The following is a 15921-nucleotide window of genomic DNA, read 5'->3' on the forward strand; positions in this document are numbered from 1 at the left end:
ATTTTTAGTACCAGGTGGTGTTGAACTCTTAATTTACAATGGTCCTATGATGACTATTATGTTGCGTGAAATGGTGGTCCTCAGATTTGGGCAGCTTGCCTCACGATCTGCAACCAGCAGAAAGATCGTAAAATGTTTAAATGTATCATTAAACTAAAATGTCCTAATTTAGTTTGATCTCTGAAAGAATGTGGTGATAAGGGGTATTTTGCTTCAACTCACCTTTCTGGAATGGTGTTTATACTAAAATCCCCTCCTTACCCCCCATTATTTCCCCCCCCTCCCCCAATTTCAAGCGCTTTAAACAATAGTTATAAGTTCCCATGGGAAAGTAATTTAAGATTTTAATGTACTTACTAATCAAATTGTTTCATCTAAGCTATTTAAAGACAGCTGAAGATGACCACTAATAAGTGGTCGAAACATGCCCTGTATATGTTAATGTTTTTATAATTCTGCCAAAAGGCAAGAAATAAAGTATCGATTAGGTGATGTTTTAAATCAATTTGTTTAATAATTTGTTGATTGAATTCTTCGATACGGTCATGAAGCGGACAGCTTACAACAGTTGTTAACTCGTTAAAAATAAAGGCTGAATAAACGATTGCTTAATTTTAATGCAAAATACTGCAATTAACTAAGAATGGGATACACCTCGGGATATGGCAGAGTGCATAATTGATTTCAGATATTTTATATTTTCTCATGCGTGGTTAATTTACGGAAAGGCTATTATCGTGTAAATTTATAGCGAGAAGATTATAATTTCTCTACTGGCGCTTGAAGCGTGTTTTCATAATACGTACAGTACGGTTAAGTTAGGATAGGTGACGCTGTTTGAATAAGAAGACTGAAACGTTTGCCACAAAATGCGATCGATCATCTTTGGTATGGTATAGTTTTCTCACTATGTGCATTTTTTGCGAGCTCTCTCATAGACATTCGAAGTCGATGTTGGAGTCGATTAGTAATAGCTGTCAACTTCTGTTCTCTAAAGAAATTTGAAATTAAAGAAGATAACACATTTTTGTAAATGCGTAAATAACTTGGCTGATAGCACTTGTCAACTCGTTAAAAATAAAGGCTGAAGTAAACGATCGAACCCCACTGTCGGCAGCCCTGAAAATGGTTTTCCGTGGTTTCCCATTTTCACCAGGCAAATGCTGGGGCTGTACCTTAATTAAGGCCATGGCCGCTTCCTTCCCACTCCTAGCCCTTTTCTGTCCCATCGTCGCCGTAAGACCTATCTGTGTCGGTGCGACGTAAAACAACTAGCAAAAAAAAAACTTCTCATCTCCTATGAAGACTGGGTTGGAGAATATAGGCAAGCAGGCTTACCATCAGCCACTAACAAATTGGGGAGTTTTCATTATAATGGCAGACACTCAATCTCCACCTGCCTTTATACATCCTCAGAAAGACTGTCTTAGTAGTTTTCCCAATTGAAATGAACATAGGTCATTACAGTGACGGCAGTACGAATGGCGCAATTAAAAGCACTGCTTTCATATTAAATACTCGGATCAAATGAAAAACCAAACCTTTCTCACTTTTAACGCCGCAGCCAGCCATGATGCGAGAACACTCTTTGTCCTTTTTTTGGCGGGGGAGAGTGGGGGAGTCGAATAGTGGGAAGTTCCAGGGCAAAAACTATGCCCTTTTACTAATCTGTTTCCTAGGAGTACGCGACAAATCGGAAAATCTCAACGCACTACACTGTAGGGCGGAAAAATCTATTTGATTTGAAGGCAAATTCTTCCTCCAAGCCAGAGAAGAAACCCCCTCTTCACTGCTAATTTGGAATAAAATGAATGTAAAATTAATAAAAGTGAAGAGGAGGAAGCTTTTCTTAGAAAACGGCTCTTTTCAGAGTTGAATTTTGAGTTATTTAGTGAATTGTGGTGCTATAATTTGGAATCGGCCTTAATTGTAATTCTAGACTACTACTACTACTACTACTACTACTACTACTACTACTACTACTAAGTGAGCCTCCGACTTAAATGTGCACACTGCTCATTCAAAACAGCATGTGAGAATAGGGATCGAATAGCTGGAATACTTTGATGAACCAGTGTGTTATGTACCTGCAGTATCAGGAAATGTATGAACTTACCAAGGGAGATGAACTTACCAAGGGAGATGTTCAATAAATTTCCAATTTCTTTGAAATCATTTAGGAAAAGACTAGGAAAGCAACAAATAGGGAATCTGCCACCTGGGCGACTGCCCTAAATGCAGATCAGTATTTGATTGATTGATTGATTGATTGATTGATTGATTGATTGATTGATTAGTTTTAGTAAACTAAACCAGAGGAATGGCATGCTAAAGAAGAAAGTTTTCTAACTCCCCAGCAGTATTTAGTCAGGCTGTTATCCTCAGTACACAGCAGTAATCCCATCTATCGGAGATGATTGGCAGCATAAGAGACAAAGAACATCACAAGAAACCATGTGTCAATGTAATGTTATTGTTGATCAATGTTATGCGCTTTCGATATTGTAGGCCTTCACATTTAGTTTTCTTCCGACTCTGAAATACCATGCTTATCATAGTTAGTACTGTAAAACTGAATAAAACATAAATGATTGCAAATTGTACTCTCCGTAACTTTTGTTATGTAGTACTTTTCAATAGGACCAATAACATATTTAAAAATTAAATTTTAGGTGTCTTCCCCTAAACTACAATTTCATCCAGGGTGACTACAATTGTTCATAGCTTAGACTGTAGTTTCTTATTCTCTGACTCTATATGCCGATTTTCATGAAATTCTGTTAACCCATTTTCTCATGGCTCGATGTTGATATGGACTTAGCAACAAAAATACAAATTCATGAATATCTATATTTTCATAGCCGGTACGGAAAAATGTGACATAAATGATCAGAAATTTAATTCTATATGACTTAAGTTATGTAGTATTTATCGATAGGACCACTAATAATATCAATATTTGAGAATTCAATTTTAGGCCTTCCCCTAAACTACGATTTCACTCAGCATGAATAAAATTATTTATAGCCTACATTGTAGTGGTTCATCCCCGGACTTTACATACCAATTTTCATTCAAATCTCTTCAGCCTTTTTCTCGTGATGGGTGTACGTACATACATTTCCTTATTACTCTGGACCAATACAGAAATACCATTCTTTTCAAATTCTGAGCAATGTACAGATAAAACTCTTATTTTATATATATAGATTTCTTAGACTTTATTTTGTTGTTTTAACAAGGGAATGATTTTGTTATCCAGAGCACACAATGGAGTAAGTTCATAAGAAGGCACTTCTAGAGTATAAGTGTAGCTCGCATCCTAGTACGCTTACAGAGGTAAATGGGTTAACAAGTCATAATTATCATTTTTGTAATGTACAGTTGAACAATAAAAAATTGACGCATGAAAAATCTTAACCTTCCCTCGGGCGCAACCGATCTGACAGGCACACGTGATAATTCTTATCTCGTATTTGTCATTCGCTGGGACGGAGCTACTTGTACCTAGTAGCTTCCTGTTTCTGTGTGACCTTCAAGTCCAGATCGGCCAGTTCTTCATTGACCTCTCACGCGTGCTGTTGTTGCAAAAATTATCTCTCAGGCACATTGCGCCTGATCGTGCACCATTATGAGAGGTAAGTGTTCTCAATTTATTTTGATCAGAATCTTTTATTTTGACTTACTTGATAATGAAAAAATGCTGTTGTTCATAAATATCCGCAATAATTGTATTATCTATCCTTGTGCTTGTCAGGCACAATGTGCCCATACACAATGTATATTTTGTTTCAGGATTTATACTTCAGGATGTGATGTTCGATGAAAGTGTATAGCCTGAATAAATCTGATGGCCTTGCAGAGGTAATGAGATATCTGGAAGATGATGATGAAGACCTGAATGATGATATTGATGACGACAGTGCTACAAGTTCTGGAGACCATTTAGAGGACTGCAATGGTGGTTCTGAAACTGAGCAAGAGGACAATGGAACAGATGAAGAGGTTGAATCAACTTCAGGTAGCAGTTACTTTGTGGGAAAGGATAAAATAACTGAATGGAGTCATAATCCACCTCTGAAAAGTGTTAGAAGACCCCACAATCTTCTTACTCGCCTTCTTGGAGTAATAGGAAATGTTAGGTTGGCATAACCTGCAGTAGAGTGCTGGAATCTATTTACAGAAGAAATTTTGGATATTGTAGTCAAGTACACAAATCAATACATCAGCAACATCAGAGATACGTTTTTTCAGGAAAGAGACATAAAGAGTATCGATCTGATAGAAATAAGGGCTTTTATAGGACTTTTGTACTTAGCAGGAGCTTATAGAGGAAATAGGCAGAATCTAGAGGAACTATAGGAAGCAAACGGAGATGGAGTAGAAAAGTTCAGGCTGGTGATGAATATTAAAAGGGTCAGGTCTCTAATGCGTAGCCTACGTTTTGCTGATTGAGAAGGAAAATCAAGATGAACCAAGTTCAGAACCTTCCGTAAAGATGATGTGAAACATGTACAACGGAAATTTGCCTCAGAAGACTATCTAGATACGAGTGCAATGAATGTAGATGTGTGCTTTGTATGTTGCATGCCAATCTTGTTTGTAGAGAATGAATGAGTGTATTCACTATTGTCCCGAAACTGATTATTGTATTGACTATTGTTTGATTTTTCACTGTGGGTTATATGTAAAAACAATGAAGTTGGTGTGTTTACCAATGAAAATGAGAAGGAATAGTGGAAGAACCGTATTTATCAAGAATATATTATTACACATAAAAATCGACTTTTTCAGGATAATATTTATGTAAACATATGTCATAAGTGTAGCTTAAAGGGCAATTATTAAAATAATATAGAAGTTTTCTTCAGCAAATGTCGTAAATTATTTTTATTTCTGATTTCTAAAGTGTGTCTGTCAGGCTCATTACGCCCACTGCCGCTATACTTAATATTGCGCCCGACGGAAGGTTAAAGGTTCTGTGTCTTTTTGTCGGCTGCAACAAAAAGTTATGCAACTCGCTTATTGTTAAATGACATGTCCTGTCAAAATTAGACTGTCAGTACAAAAAGCAAATATCTGCATATCAGAACAACGTAAGGAATACAGTGAAATGGTCAAGAAAATGTGATAATGGTTAAATAAATATGCAAAGTGAGGGATGCATTGTAAGTGAAGCTCGATGTGAAGCACATCTCAGAGTGTCAGTGTAGGAGACCTCCTTGGTTATAAACCAGGAGATCTGGAGTTGAATGCTGGTATCGGCAATTTTCTTTTAATGTACTGGGCCCTATTGTGTAACTGCACCATACTCTCTTTGGAGTTACACTCTGAATGCCTGCAATGAGCACCTAGTTTATCATCATCACTGACTCCTCAAAAGACTGTTATAGGGGTGTAAATATGCTATGTAGCATGCACAGCAGGGATTAGCCTTACAATATTAAGAGTGTTCGTGCAAGTACCAGTTAACTCCAAGAAAGAGTAACCACTTGTCGTGGTGAGAACTAGGGTTCAATTCATACCGTACATGTTACTTTTTTTTTTTCTTTCTTAAAGCATTGCAGTAACCAAATCCATGTGTATTTCTGTTCATTGCAAAATCTGGCATTATGCTTTTAATACTTTTACCATCATAACTCTCAGGGGTAACTGCGTAAAAACTGTCAACCAATTTTACTACAAAACGCATATACTTTAAAAAAATCATGAAAATGAATTTAACAAAAATATTGATACATTTTTAAGAGAAAATTATTAAAATTATTTTATAACACAGCAAGGTAACTGAGCCTCTATATAATCTGGTTTAAATGTAAGAAAACATTTTTTAAAATAAAACTTTGATTAATAAGAACATTAAGATAGCAATAGTAAATCTGTTGACCCTGACAGGACAGGCAGAGAAAGTAGATTTCATGGAGAAGGAGAAGGTGGAAATGATGGGGCTGAGTGAAGTGAAATGGAAAGGTAACGGAAGGAAAAAATTGAGGAAAGGATACACATTATACTGGAGTGGTGGCCAAGAGGCAGTAAACAGAGTGGGACTAATCATTTCGAAGCAATTGTAGGAGTATGTTCAAGTGGTAGAATGTTAGTGACAGAATAATGAAGATTAGACTAATGTAAAGAATGAAGTGATGGACTTCATATAAATGTATGCACCACAGATGGGAAACAGGGAAGAAGATATTGAAGGATTCTTGGAAAAAGTAGAAAGAGAAATTTCAGGTGTGGAAGTGTTTATTATGGGAGATCTGAATGCACAGATCAGAAACGAGAGACAAGGAAAGAAAGAAGTCATTGGACCATATGGATATGGGGAAAAAATCATGAAGAAGAAGAAGAAGAACTAGTTGGACTTCTATGAAGGGAATGGACTTACAGTGGAGGATACATGTTTTTTTTAAAAAAAAAAACAGGAAAATTAGGAGATATGGGTGGGGTGATAGAAGAACAAAATCAGTAATTAACTACTTTTTGGTGGAAAGGACAAATTGCAGGAAATTGATGGATGTGACAGCTTTACCAGGTGAAGAATTTGATGGGGATCATAGAGTTGTGGTGGCAAACTTACGGTTGGGAAAAATGGAAAAACTGAGAGATAAGAGAAAGCAAAAGAAAAGTATGGAAATTGAAAGACAAAAATGTACAGGAAGATTTTCAGGAGAGAATGAAGCAACAAATCCCAGTTACTGAACTGGAAAACGTAGAAGAGGAGTGGGCCAATTAAAAAAAAGCATTTGTTAGTGCAGCAGATAGTGCTTGTGGCAGGACATCTACTAGAGTGAAAGAAAAGGAAACACCGTGGTGGAATGAGGAAGTGAGGAAAGTGGTAAAAGAAAAGAAGACAGCCTGATGATAATGGAACCAAGATCAAACAGAAGAAAGCATAAGGAAGTATCTCAACAGCAAATGGAGATGTAAGAAGGTGGTAGAAGAAAAAAAGAAGAGTTGGGAAGAATTTACACAAAAAATGAAAGCGGATGTAAGTGGCAATAAAAGGATGCTGTATGGACTTACAAGAAGAGGACAGAAAGAGTTAACACAAAGCTAGTGAAAAAGGAAGATGGGGAATTGTTAACACGCCCAGAAGAGAGAAAGAGAAGATGGAAGGGGTATTTTTATAAGCTATTGAATGTGAACAAATGTACAGGGGAGATGGAAGCAAGACAGTGTGAGGACTCAACAACAGAGGATGATATAACAATGCGGGAGGTGGAGTTAGCAGTACGAAAGATGAAGATAGGAAAAGCAACAGGGATGGATGAAATCAGTGTGGAAATGAGAAAGGCTGCTGGACCTGTTGGCATGCAGTTATTGTACCAACTACTAAAGTGTGTGAAAACACAAATGTGTACCAGATGACTGGGAAAAAGGGATAATAATACCAGTGTTTAAGAAAGGGGACAAGAAAGTGTGTGGTAACTATAGAGGAATCACACTTATATCACAGATTGTTAAGACACTGGAAAGGATATTAGAAAGAAGAATGAGAAGAAAGATTGAAGAAGAGTTACAAGAGGAACAATATGGCTTCAGGAGTGGAAGATCTACAGTGGACCCAATCTTCAGCATGAGACAGCTGATGGAAAAGAACTGGGAATATGAAAAGGATCTGGTCATGACTTTCATAAATATAGAAAAGGCATATGATAGTGTCCCTAGAGAGAAGGTTTGGGAACCCATGGTTAAAAAGAGACTCAGAAGAGAGATGTTTGAAATAATGCAAGCATTGTACAACTACTAGTTAAAGTCCAGGTCTCAGCTGCATAAGCAGTATCATCATCTCTTTATATCCATAGGCTTCCTTTGTTTCCTTTACAAGTTCATAAGAGAGTAGGCAAAAGAGTAGAATTCAAGCCAGTGAGATGAAATTCCTAAGAAGTATGAGAGGAAAGACAAGGAAAGGCAGAGTGAGAAGTGAAGATGTTAGGAAGGAAGTTGGGAGTTGAAAAGAATAAACTAAGATGGTTTGGACATGTAAACAGGATGGAGGAGAATAGAATTCCAAGACAGATGCTGGAGGCAAAGTCCAAGGGCAAGAGAGCAAGAGGAAGACCTAGAACAAGGTGGATTGAATCGGTGGAGAGCGGCATAACAAAAACAAACCCCATGGCACTACAGCCCTTGAAGGGCCTTGGCCTACCAAGTGACCGCTGCTCAACCCGAAGGCCTGCAGATTACGAGGTGTCGTGTGGTCAGCACGAATCCCCTCGGCCGTTATTCTCGGTTTTCGAGAGCGGCATAAGAAGACTGGGACAAGATCGTAGAAGAGGAATGGTGGAAGGAAAGAGGAAGATGGAGAAGTGCTATAAATACCCGGACCCGGCAGGAAATGATGATGATGATGATGATGATGATGATGATGATGATGATGATGATGATGATGATGATGATGATGATTGTGGTGGTGGTGGTGGTGGTGGTGATGATGATGAACATTTTGAAGTAATTTGGTACAAAGTTACTGGCTTTCTGTATCAACAGTTGACAGAAGTAGGATGCTAGTTTTATCCTCTATTATCGCAATAAATATTATTAATCCATGTTTGTTAGTTTTGAAGATATATGAAAAGTGTCTAATGTGTCACTGACCTATGTACACTTCTGTTCAGCCATTTTTATTACACAGCCCTGAAGATGGTTTTCCGTGGTTTCCCATTTTCACACCAGGCAAATGCTGGGGCTGTACCTTAATTAAGGCCACGGCCGCTTCCTTCCAACTCCTAGGCCTTTCCTATCCCATCGTCGCCATAAGACCTATCTGTGTCGGTGCGACGTAAAGCCCCTAGCAAAAAAAAATTTTTATTACAAAATGTGCATATTTTTAAAAAATAATGGAAACAAATCTAATAAATCTATAATAAAGCTATTGACACGAAATTCAACAGAAACAAAGATAAAACCACTCTCGAACACTGCAGCCTGCAAGATAACTGTGCCTGTATACCACTTGCTTTAAATGTAAAAAAATATATTTTTAAGAAATTTTTAAGAACATCAGTTAAAAAGACAAGAAGAGATAGAATTAAAAATATTAAAATCAGAGAAAAGCTAAATATAGAACTATTAGTACAGAACATACAGAAAGCAAGACTGAGATGGTTTGGACATGTAAAAAGAATGGGGAAAGGAACAGGTAGCAAGAAGGGAATTGGAAAGAGGAGTTAAGGGAAAGAGACCAGTTGGAAGACGGAGAAGAAGGTGGATGGATCAGATTTGGAAGGACATTAGAGAAGCTGGATTGGATATGGCGGAAGTAATGGAGCAGGAAAAGTGGAAGAACAGAAAGGAGTGGAGGAGGCTTGTTAACCACACCCGGGCGACTGGGACATTGATGTTGATGATGATGATGAAGAAAATTTTCAAGTAATTTGGCACTAATGCCTAGTTTACGCAGTGCCAGTTGATGTGACAATTGTTGGCGACAGTTGTCCTCTAATTATTGCGGGACACTCGCTGGCCAGTCCAGTTGAACGAGAACCCATTCGCACGAGGAACCTATTGCCATGCCAGTAGATCACTAGAAATGGCTGAATGCACAGCGTCTGTAGTATCCTGTGAGGAATTAAATTTATTTGTTATTAGGTGCTGGGAATTCATTGCTCAGTCATACAAAGTTTTGACAGCCTCGTGTCGGTAGATTTACTGGCACGTAAAAGAACTCCTGCGGGACTAAATTCCAGCACCTCGGCGTCTCCGAAGACCTTAAAAAGTAGTTAGTGGGACGTAAAACAAATAACATTATTATTAAAGTTTTGACCTCAATTACACCGAATCCTTTAATGTTAATTTTATCAAGTATTTAAATTATCAATGCCACACAAGCGGCTGCACCTCTTGGTTTACACAAGCGAATTGGCAAAAAAAAATATACAGTTACTGGCCTTTCACATTCACACGGCGCCAACTGTCCTTACAATACTGAGTTCCGGGTGGTGGGGGTTGCAGCTGGGCCCAGTTGGTTGTCCTCACTCTACTTCTGGAGATAATCGATTGCCTGCTCAGTTGTGAGGGCAATCGCTTAGGTAACTGGACTTAAGTGTTCACACATAGCCAATAATTGTAAGCCAGTTAATGGCCGGTTTCTGGAATGACAGTTATCTGTAGATGCGTAGTTATCAGTGACTTAACATGGTGATATGTTTAAAACAAGTTTCCGAAACAACAGTTATCGGCTTCTTCACAATTATCTGCGCAACGACTGGTAACTGCAGCTAGTGCTGTAGTTACCTCTATGTTAGAATTGATTCCAACATATACCACTATGAGGCGCCACTCGTACAAGGTCTTATATTAGTTTCGTAAACATTAATACATGATAATGAACTGGTTATAATATATTTACAGTCATTCATTGTAGTTTTAGCGTACGTGGGTGTGCTGGAGTCGACATTATTTTGGTCAGTACATTTACTTCCACGTTATCAGTGGCTTTTAGTCACTGATTCCACTTAAATGGTGTCATCTGTCCCTGTCATCTGTTTTAGGTTATAGTCTTCTCAGAGTATGATGCCTCTAATGTAGATGTATCTTGCAATACGGAAAATGAATTGGCAAATAAAATAGAACTCGAATCAAATGGATTTTCATCAGGTTCAAATTTTATTGATCTTTCGTCAGGCTTTGCTTCATGTGTCCCACCAGCAGTTAGTTAACACCCAGTCTGAAATTATGGAATATTTACATTTGTATTAAATAATAAATATCTTAGGTACCGGTATGCATTTAATATAAGCCTGCTGAATAATAAATATCAATTTTTCATTGCTTTTTTAATGTTGTTGTTATTCTTTAACCGGTGACGTGAGGTCTCATAGATTCCCAGTAAACATAAAACACCTGGATTTCATTCAAAATCTTGCAGGGAGCTGTAGGTTATGTCATCTTCTTATATGTGTCAACACACTTCACACCCTAGGTCGGGGTTAGCTCGCTAGGGTCGATTGAAATTCTCAAGCGAACTTCACGTCAGCAGTTACGAGAGTATTTTTGTCAATGAATGTTGCGTGCTCAGTGTAAGTAAAACATGCAGTTATTATGAACTACAAATTCTCAGTTCGGGGAGTTCATTAGGGAACTACAGTACTGATGAAAAATTGAGTGATATGGCTATTTTCTTTTGTCTGTTGAAGATCGCAGATTGTAATGCTTTCATGTTGTCCAAGTTGTGCCATGAAAGCCGGGGAAAAAATGGAATTCTTGAAGGGTTTGGCATCTGATCAGGTGAAATTACATGTCAAGGAAGAATGATAAATGAGCGAGTTCCCAGAGAGATACGAACGGGAATAAGCAACATTTTGTACGTAAGACTCGGCGTCGAGATACGGAAGAAAAAGTGAAGAAACAGCAATTTTACCGTACATATCCAGCATCCTTGAAGAGAAAAACGGCATATTCATGTTTTAAGTAGGAGTTTTCGGTTTGTTTGCAATCTACAAAAAAAATCTGCAACAGTTGCAGCGAGAACAAATGGATATCGCACCCATCAGTGCAGAACTTCAGTGCCGGAATGATAGGTTCCAAAGTGTGCTGCACGTTTTCATTTATGGATATTTTCGTTTACACTTGTGTTCTGGATCAGTGAAAAGTGATCTGTTTGGAAATTGCTGTGTATTTTTATAATTTTACTGACGACAACGATCAAGGTGAAATTTAGACGACTGCGTACTGTGAATAAGAAAGAATGGGAAATATATATAATGTTTGCATTATTTGATCGTACATGCTGTATATTCATATTATGAGAGATTATTACATGTTAATCAGATTGATTGAGATGACTGTGTACATATTTGCTAACCATTTTTCATTGTAGAAAACTTCTGCTAGTAAAAGTAACTAGATATTACCAAAATAACCCTAAAATCATTTGCGTAGAGACATCTATTGGAGGACGACAGATACTAAACATGACGATAACTGCACTGTTTATTACCAGGGCTTATAAATCTGGATTTAAGTTTCCGGAAACTCGTTAAAGTTAACAGCGCAGTTAGTTACAAGCATATTTAGGTAACTCACAGGTAAAGTAAACTCGTATCCTCATCCCGAGGTGGTGCAGCTCTTTTCAGGCACACCCCCATTGGAGGTGAGCTGCATGTACCATTCTAACCACATACCAGCCCTCCTGCCATTCTTAAATTTCTGGCAGTACCAGGAATCGAACCCGGGCCTCCGAGGACGGCAGCTAATAACACTAACCGTTACGCTACAGAGGCGGACAACTCACAGGTAACTGTGGTGTACCAGAAACCGGCCATAAGTCTTCTGACAATTGTCTCATCAACTGGCATCATGTTTACTTGAGATAAGTTACTATCTTTTCCAACTGTTGACGTAAATAGGATGCTGGTGTTATCCTCTAATAGCACATTTATTATTATTATTATTATTATTATTATTATTATTATTATTATTATTATTATTATTTTGTTATATCTCAAGATGTATTAAAAAATGTACATTAATGTAATAATAATGTTATTGGCTTTATGTGCTACTAACTACTTTTACGGTTTTCGGAGACGTGGAGGTGCCGGAATTTTGTCCTGCAGGAGTTCTTTCCCACGCCAGTAAATCTACCGACACAAAGCTGACGTATTTGAGCACCTTCAAATACTGTTGGACTGAGCCAGGATTGAACCTGCCAGTTTGGGGTCAGAAGGCCAGCGCATCAACCCTCTGAGCCACTCAGCCCGGCATACAGTAATGTGTCATTGACCTAAGTACTCTTGTGTTTTGCACAACACTCTCCATACAGTCCTTTAGTGCAGCATTACTATTTGGCAATGCAGGATTCTGCACATCACAATCCTCACTTTCAGATTCCAATGAAAGTTTATCACCATTACTCGATTGACGGTCGAGATATTCCATTATTAAAACAGCTAAACATGAATTTTGCTTAACCATTTCGCACAGTTTGTGTACACGTAACATAACCATACTGTACTGAACTACACGTAATACTACACTTGCACTAATCTCTAAAATTACTTAAAGGCTGAGTATGTAAGAAAGTAACAAACTATATGCAGTATACTGCCTAAAATACTGTTGAAAATCACCAATAAATCGTATAAACATGTAGAATACTGAGCACTAGTTTACCATATTCACCATTCAAGATTTCAACAAACCAGGAAACAGAACACTTGTTTCAAGTCAAAGTATATATACAAATGTACAACAACAATTATTATTATTGAGTAAAACGCAAGTTAGAACAGTCCTCTAAATATTCCGTGGTAGCTAAGGACATCTAGCATGTAAATAAGGAAACAATTCAAAATAATTCAGGGTACTGATAGATCGTTACCCTGAGAGGTTTCGCGGGACCAGGGGGCAACAATGTGAAGCACTTCTTAGAGTGTCGATTTGAACAACTTGTCAGAGCCTGCATGGCATTGATTCAACAAGACTCCTAACTTACTCCTCGTCGAGGACGATCTTCCATGCATCCAACATAACACCCCACAAAGCATCATGCAAACGCGGGGCAGGGTGAGGCCATTGTTTCTTTATATGGGGTTTCCACCTTGCCCACATATGTTCAGTGGGGTTCAAGCTTGGAGTTCGAGGGATCCAATTGAGCAGTTTAATGAAGCTCTGCTCAGTAAATCAGCCCTAAACACGACCACTTGTGTGGATGGGGGAGTTGTCTTGCCCGAACTGTTCTACTTCATTTGGATAGCACTCTTTCACACTTGGAACCATAATATTCTTCAGAATATCATTCTCTTAATGTGATTTTATTTGACAGAAATAAATATCACACGAGAACACGTTCACTTCGTTATGTAAATTACTTTGTAACTGTAAGTCACAACACACAATCATACACAGTAGCAAGTGGCACTACAACACTTCATAGCAGAGTACCCTGAAGTCGATTCTGACAAGTACAGATATCAACAACACTGACTCGCGCACTATAACATACATCCTGATCAAATTATATCTACCCCAACACAACATATATATATGGCCACAACGTGAACACTCGACTACATATCTTTTGGCGTATTGGGCTCCTCGTGACCTGTAATTATGAACCGGCTCAACCACTGCCGAACTGAAAATAGTCTCATCAGAGAAGGTCACATGATCCCAATTATGATTTAACTTGGCGAAGGCACACCGATCGACCATGCGTTCATTGGAGAGAGTCTCTTTGGCAGCAGCTTTTCTACAATGAGAAGATGGACTCCATTGTAGAAAGGCAATGTAATTTGGTGGAAAGGTCGCTTTTTTAAAAATATATATATATGTGGCTTTAACACTTTCAACACTGCCATATTGTAACATGGATCCTGGCTGTGAACTGGGTCTTTTTGCTAATTTTTAACACGTTATTATGGAACAATGAAACATATTGCATGCCTGATTTTTGTACCGAATGAAGGTATCAACCATCCAAAATGAAGATGTTAATCAACAAGTGAATATCTGAAGTAATTTAATTATACTAGTCTTATGAAAAAATAGTATGGAAAATATTTTTTACATTGAGTTTATACCAATTATCTTGCTCAAACAATAAAAAATAGTCATTTAATGCGACTACTTATGCCACAAATAAACACAAATGCAGTGGAATAAAATATTTACCTATTTAGGAATAGTTTGTTTTCGTATGGTAGTCCTGAAAACATTGGACTATACACAGTCGTACTTTGCACTCCTTGCACCACCATCTACTCTCTTTTCTGACGCGCTTACCACTTTCCTTCTTGCCCCTGTCTGAGCATACCTTGCAATAACGAGTAGCATTCACTTCATTGTTCGTTGGAGGAACCTTTTCTGGAAAATGGCGAGCAAAAGTCCTATCAACACTGGGGGAGGGAGTAGGTTCCAGCCTTGAGATGTCTCCTCCTTTAGCTGCTAACCGCGAACTGATCATTCTCATGTAATCCACAAGAGATATCTTTGATTTTGAGATCTCTTTATATAGAATGAAACCATTCACAACAGACATAAGGAACAAATGGAAGAAGAGCTTTTTCCAGCATTTCATTGTCTTCCGTGCAAATAGGTAATAACTGTTCAGTTGATCAGCTCTATCAACACCAGTTTTATTTATCTTGTAATCGATGACTACGTCGGGCTTTAGTTTCTGTACGACACCACCTTTCGATCTACCAGAAACAAGTGTAGTGGAAGCCTTATGTTTTGTTGAAAGGCATAAAACATCCCGCTTGCTCTTCCACTTCACAGCAAGAAGGTGCCCTTTCCTCAAAAATATCATCTCGTCCTTCTTCAATTTCTTTGTCTTGAACGTTGGTGGTAAACCCTTCCTGTTTTTCATGACAGTTCCAACAGCCAGGGTTTTCTTTTGCCACAGCATATTCAGTAGGGAGGGGCTAGTATAGTACCTGTCCATATAAATACAGTGGCCCTTACTGAAAAACGGTGAGCATAATCTATCTACAAGAGCCTGAATGCTGTTGTCAACGTTCCCTGCGGATCCCGTATATATTTCACAATTCAGTACGTAGCCTGTTGCTGCATCGCAAAGTACATACATTTTCATACCGTACTTATTGGGCTTATTCTTCATATAAACCCTAAACCCTACTCGACCACGGAAGGGTCATATAGCCTCATCTATTGTTAGGTTCTCATACGGCTGAAAACTGGCAATGCATTTGTGCACAAAAAAGTCAAAGAAAGGCCTGAGTTTATGTAGTGGGTCATGATTAGGTTCCCCCTTCTTGATGAAGGTGGCATTGTCATTTAGGTGCAACATAAATAAAATTCCGGAAAATGTATCACGACTCAACAATCGACTGGCAAATCCTGTCTGATAAAAGGGATCAGTAGACCAATAATCACTAAGTTTGGGTAGCTTCACCACACACATATGCAAAATTGTTGCAAAAAACCAATAAATTTCGTGAAGTTTTACTGCAGACC

The 15921-nt window shown here is 38.2% G+C and overlaps 1 protein-coding gene across 2 annotated transcripts in view; it reads left to right on the forward strand.

Moving 5' to 3' along the window:
• ari-1 (E3 ubiquitin-protein ligase ariadne-1) overlaps positions 1-15921 on the forward strand; it is a 199584-nt gene that overhangs the window by 127775 nt on the left and 55888 nt on the right. The window lies entirely within an intron of this gene.

This window comes from Anabrus simplex, chromosome 1, assembly GCF_040414725.1.
Source record: "Anabrus simplex isolate iqAnaSimp1 chromosome 1, ASM4041472v1, whole genome shotgun sequence".
NCBI lineage: Eukaryota > Metazoa > Arthropoda > Insecta > Orthoptera > Tettigoniidae > Anabrus > Anabrus simplex.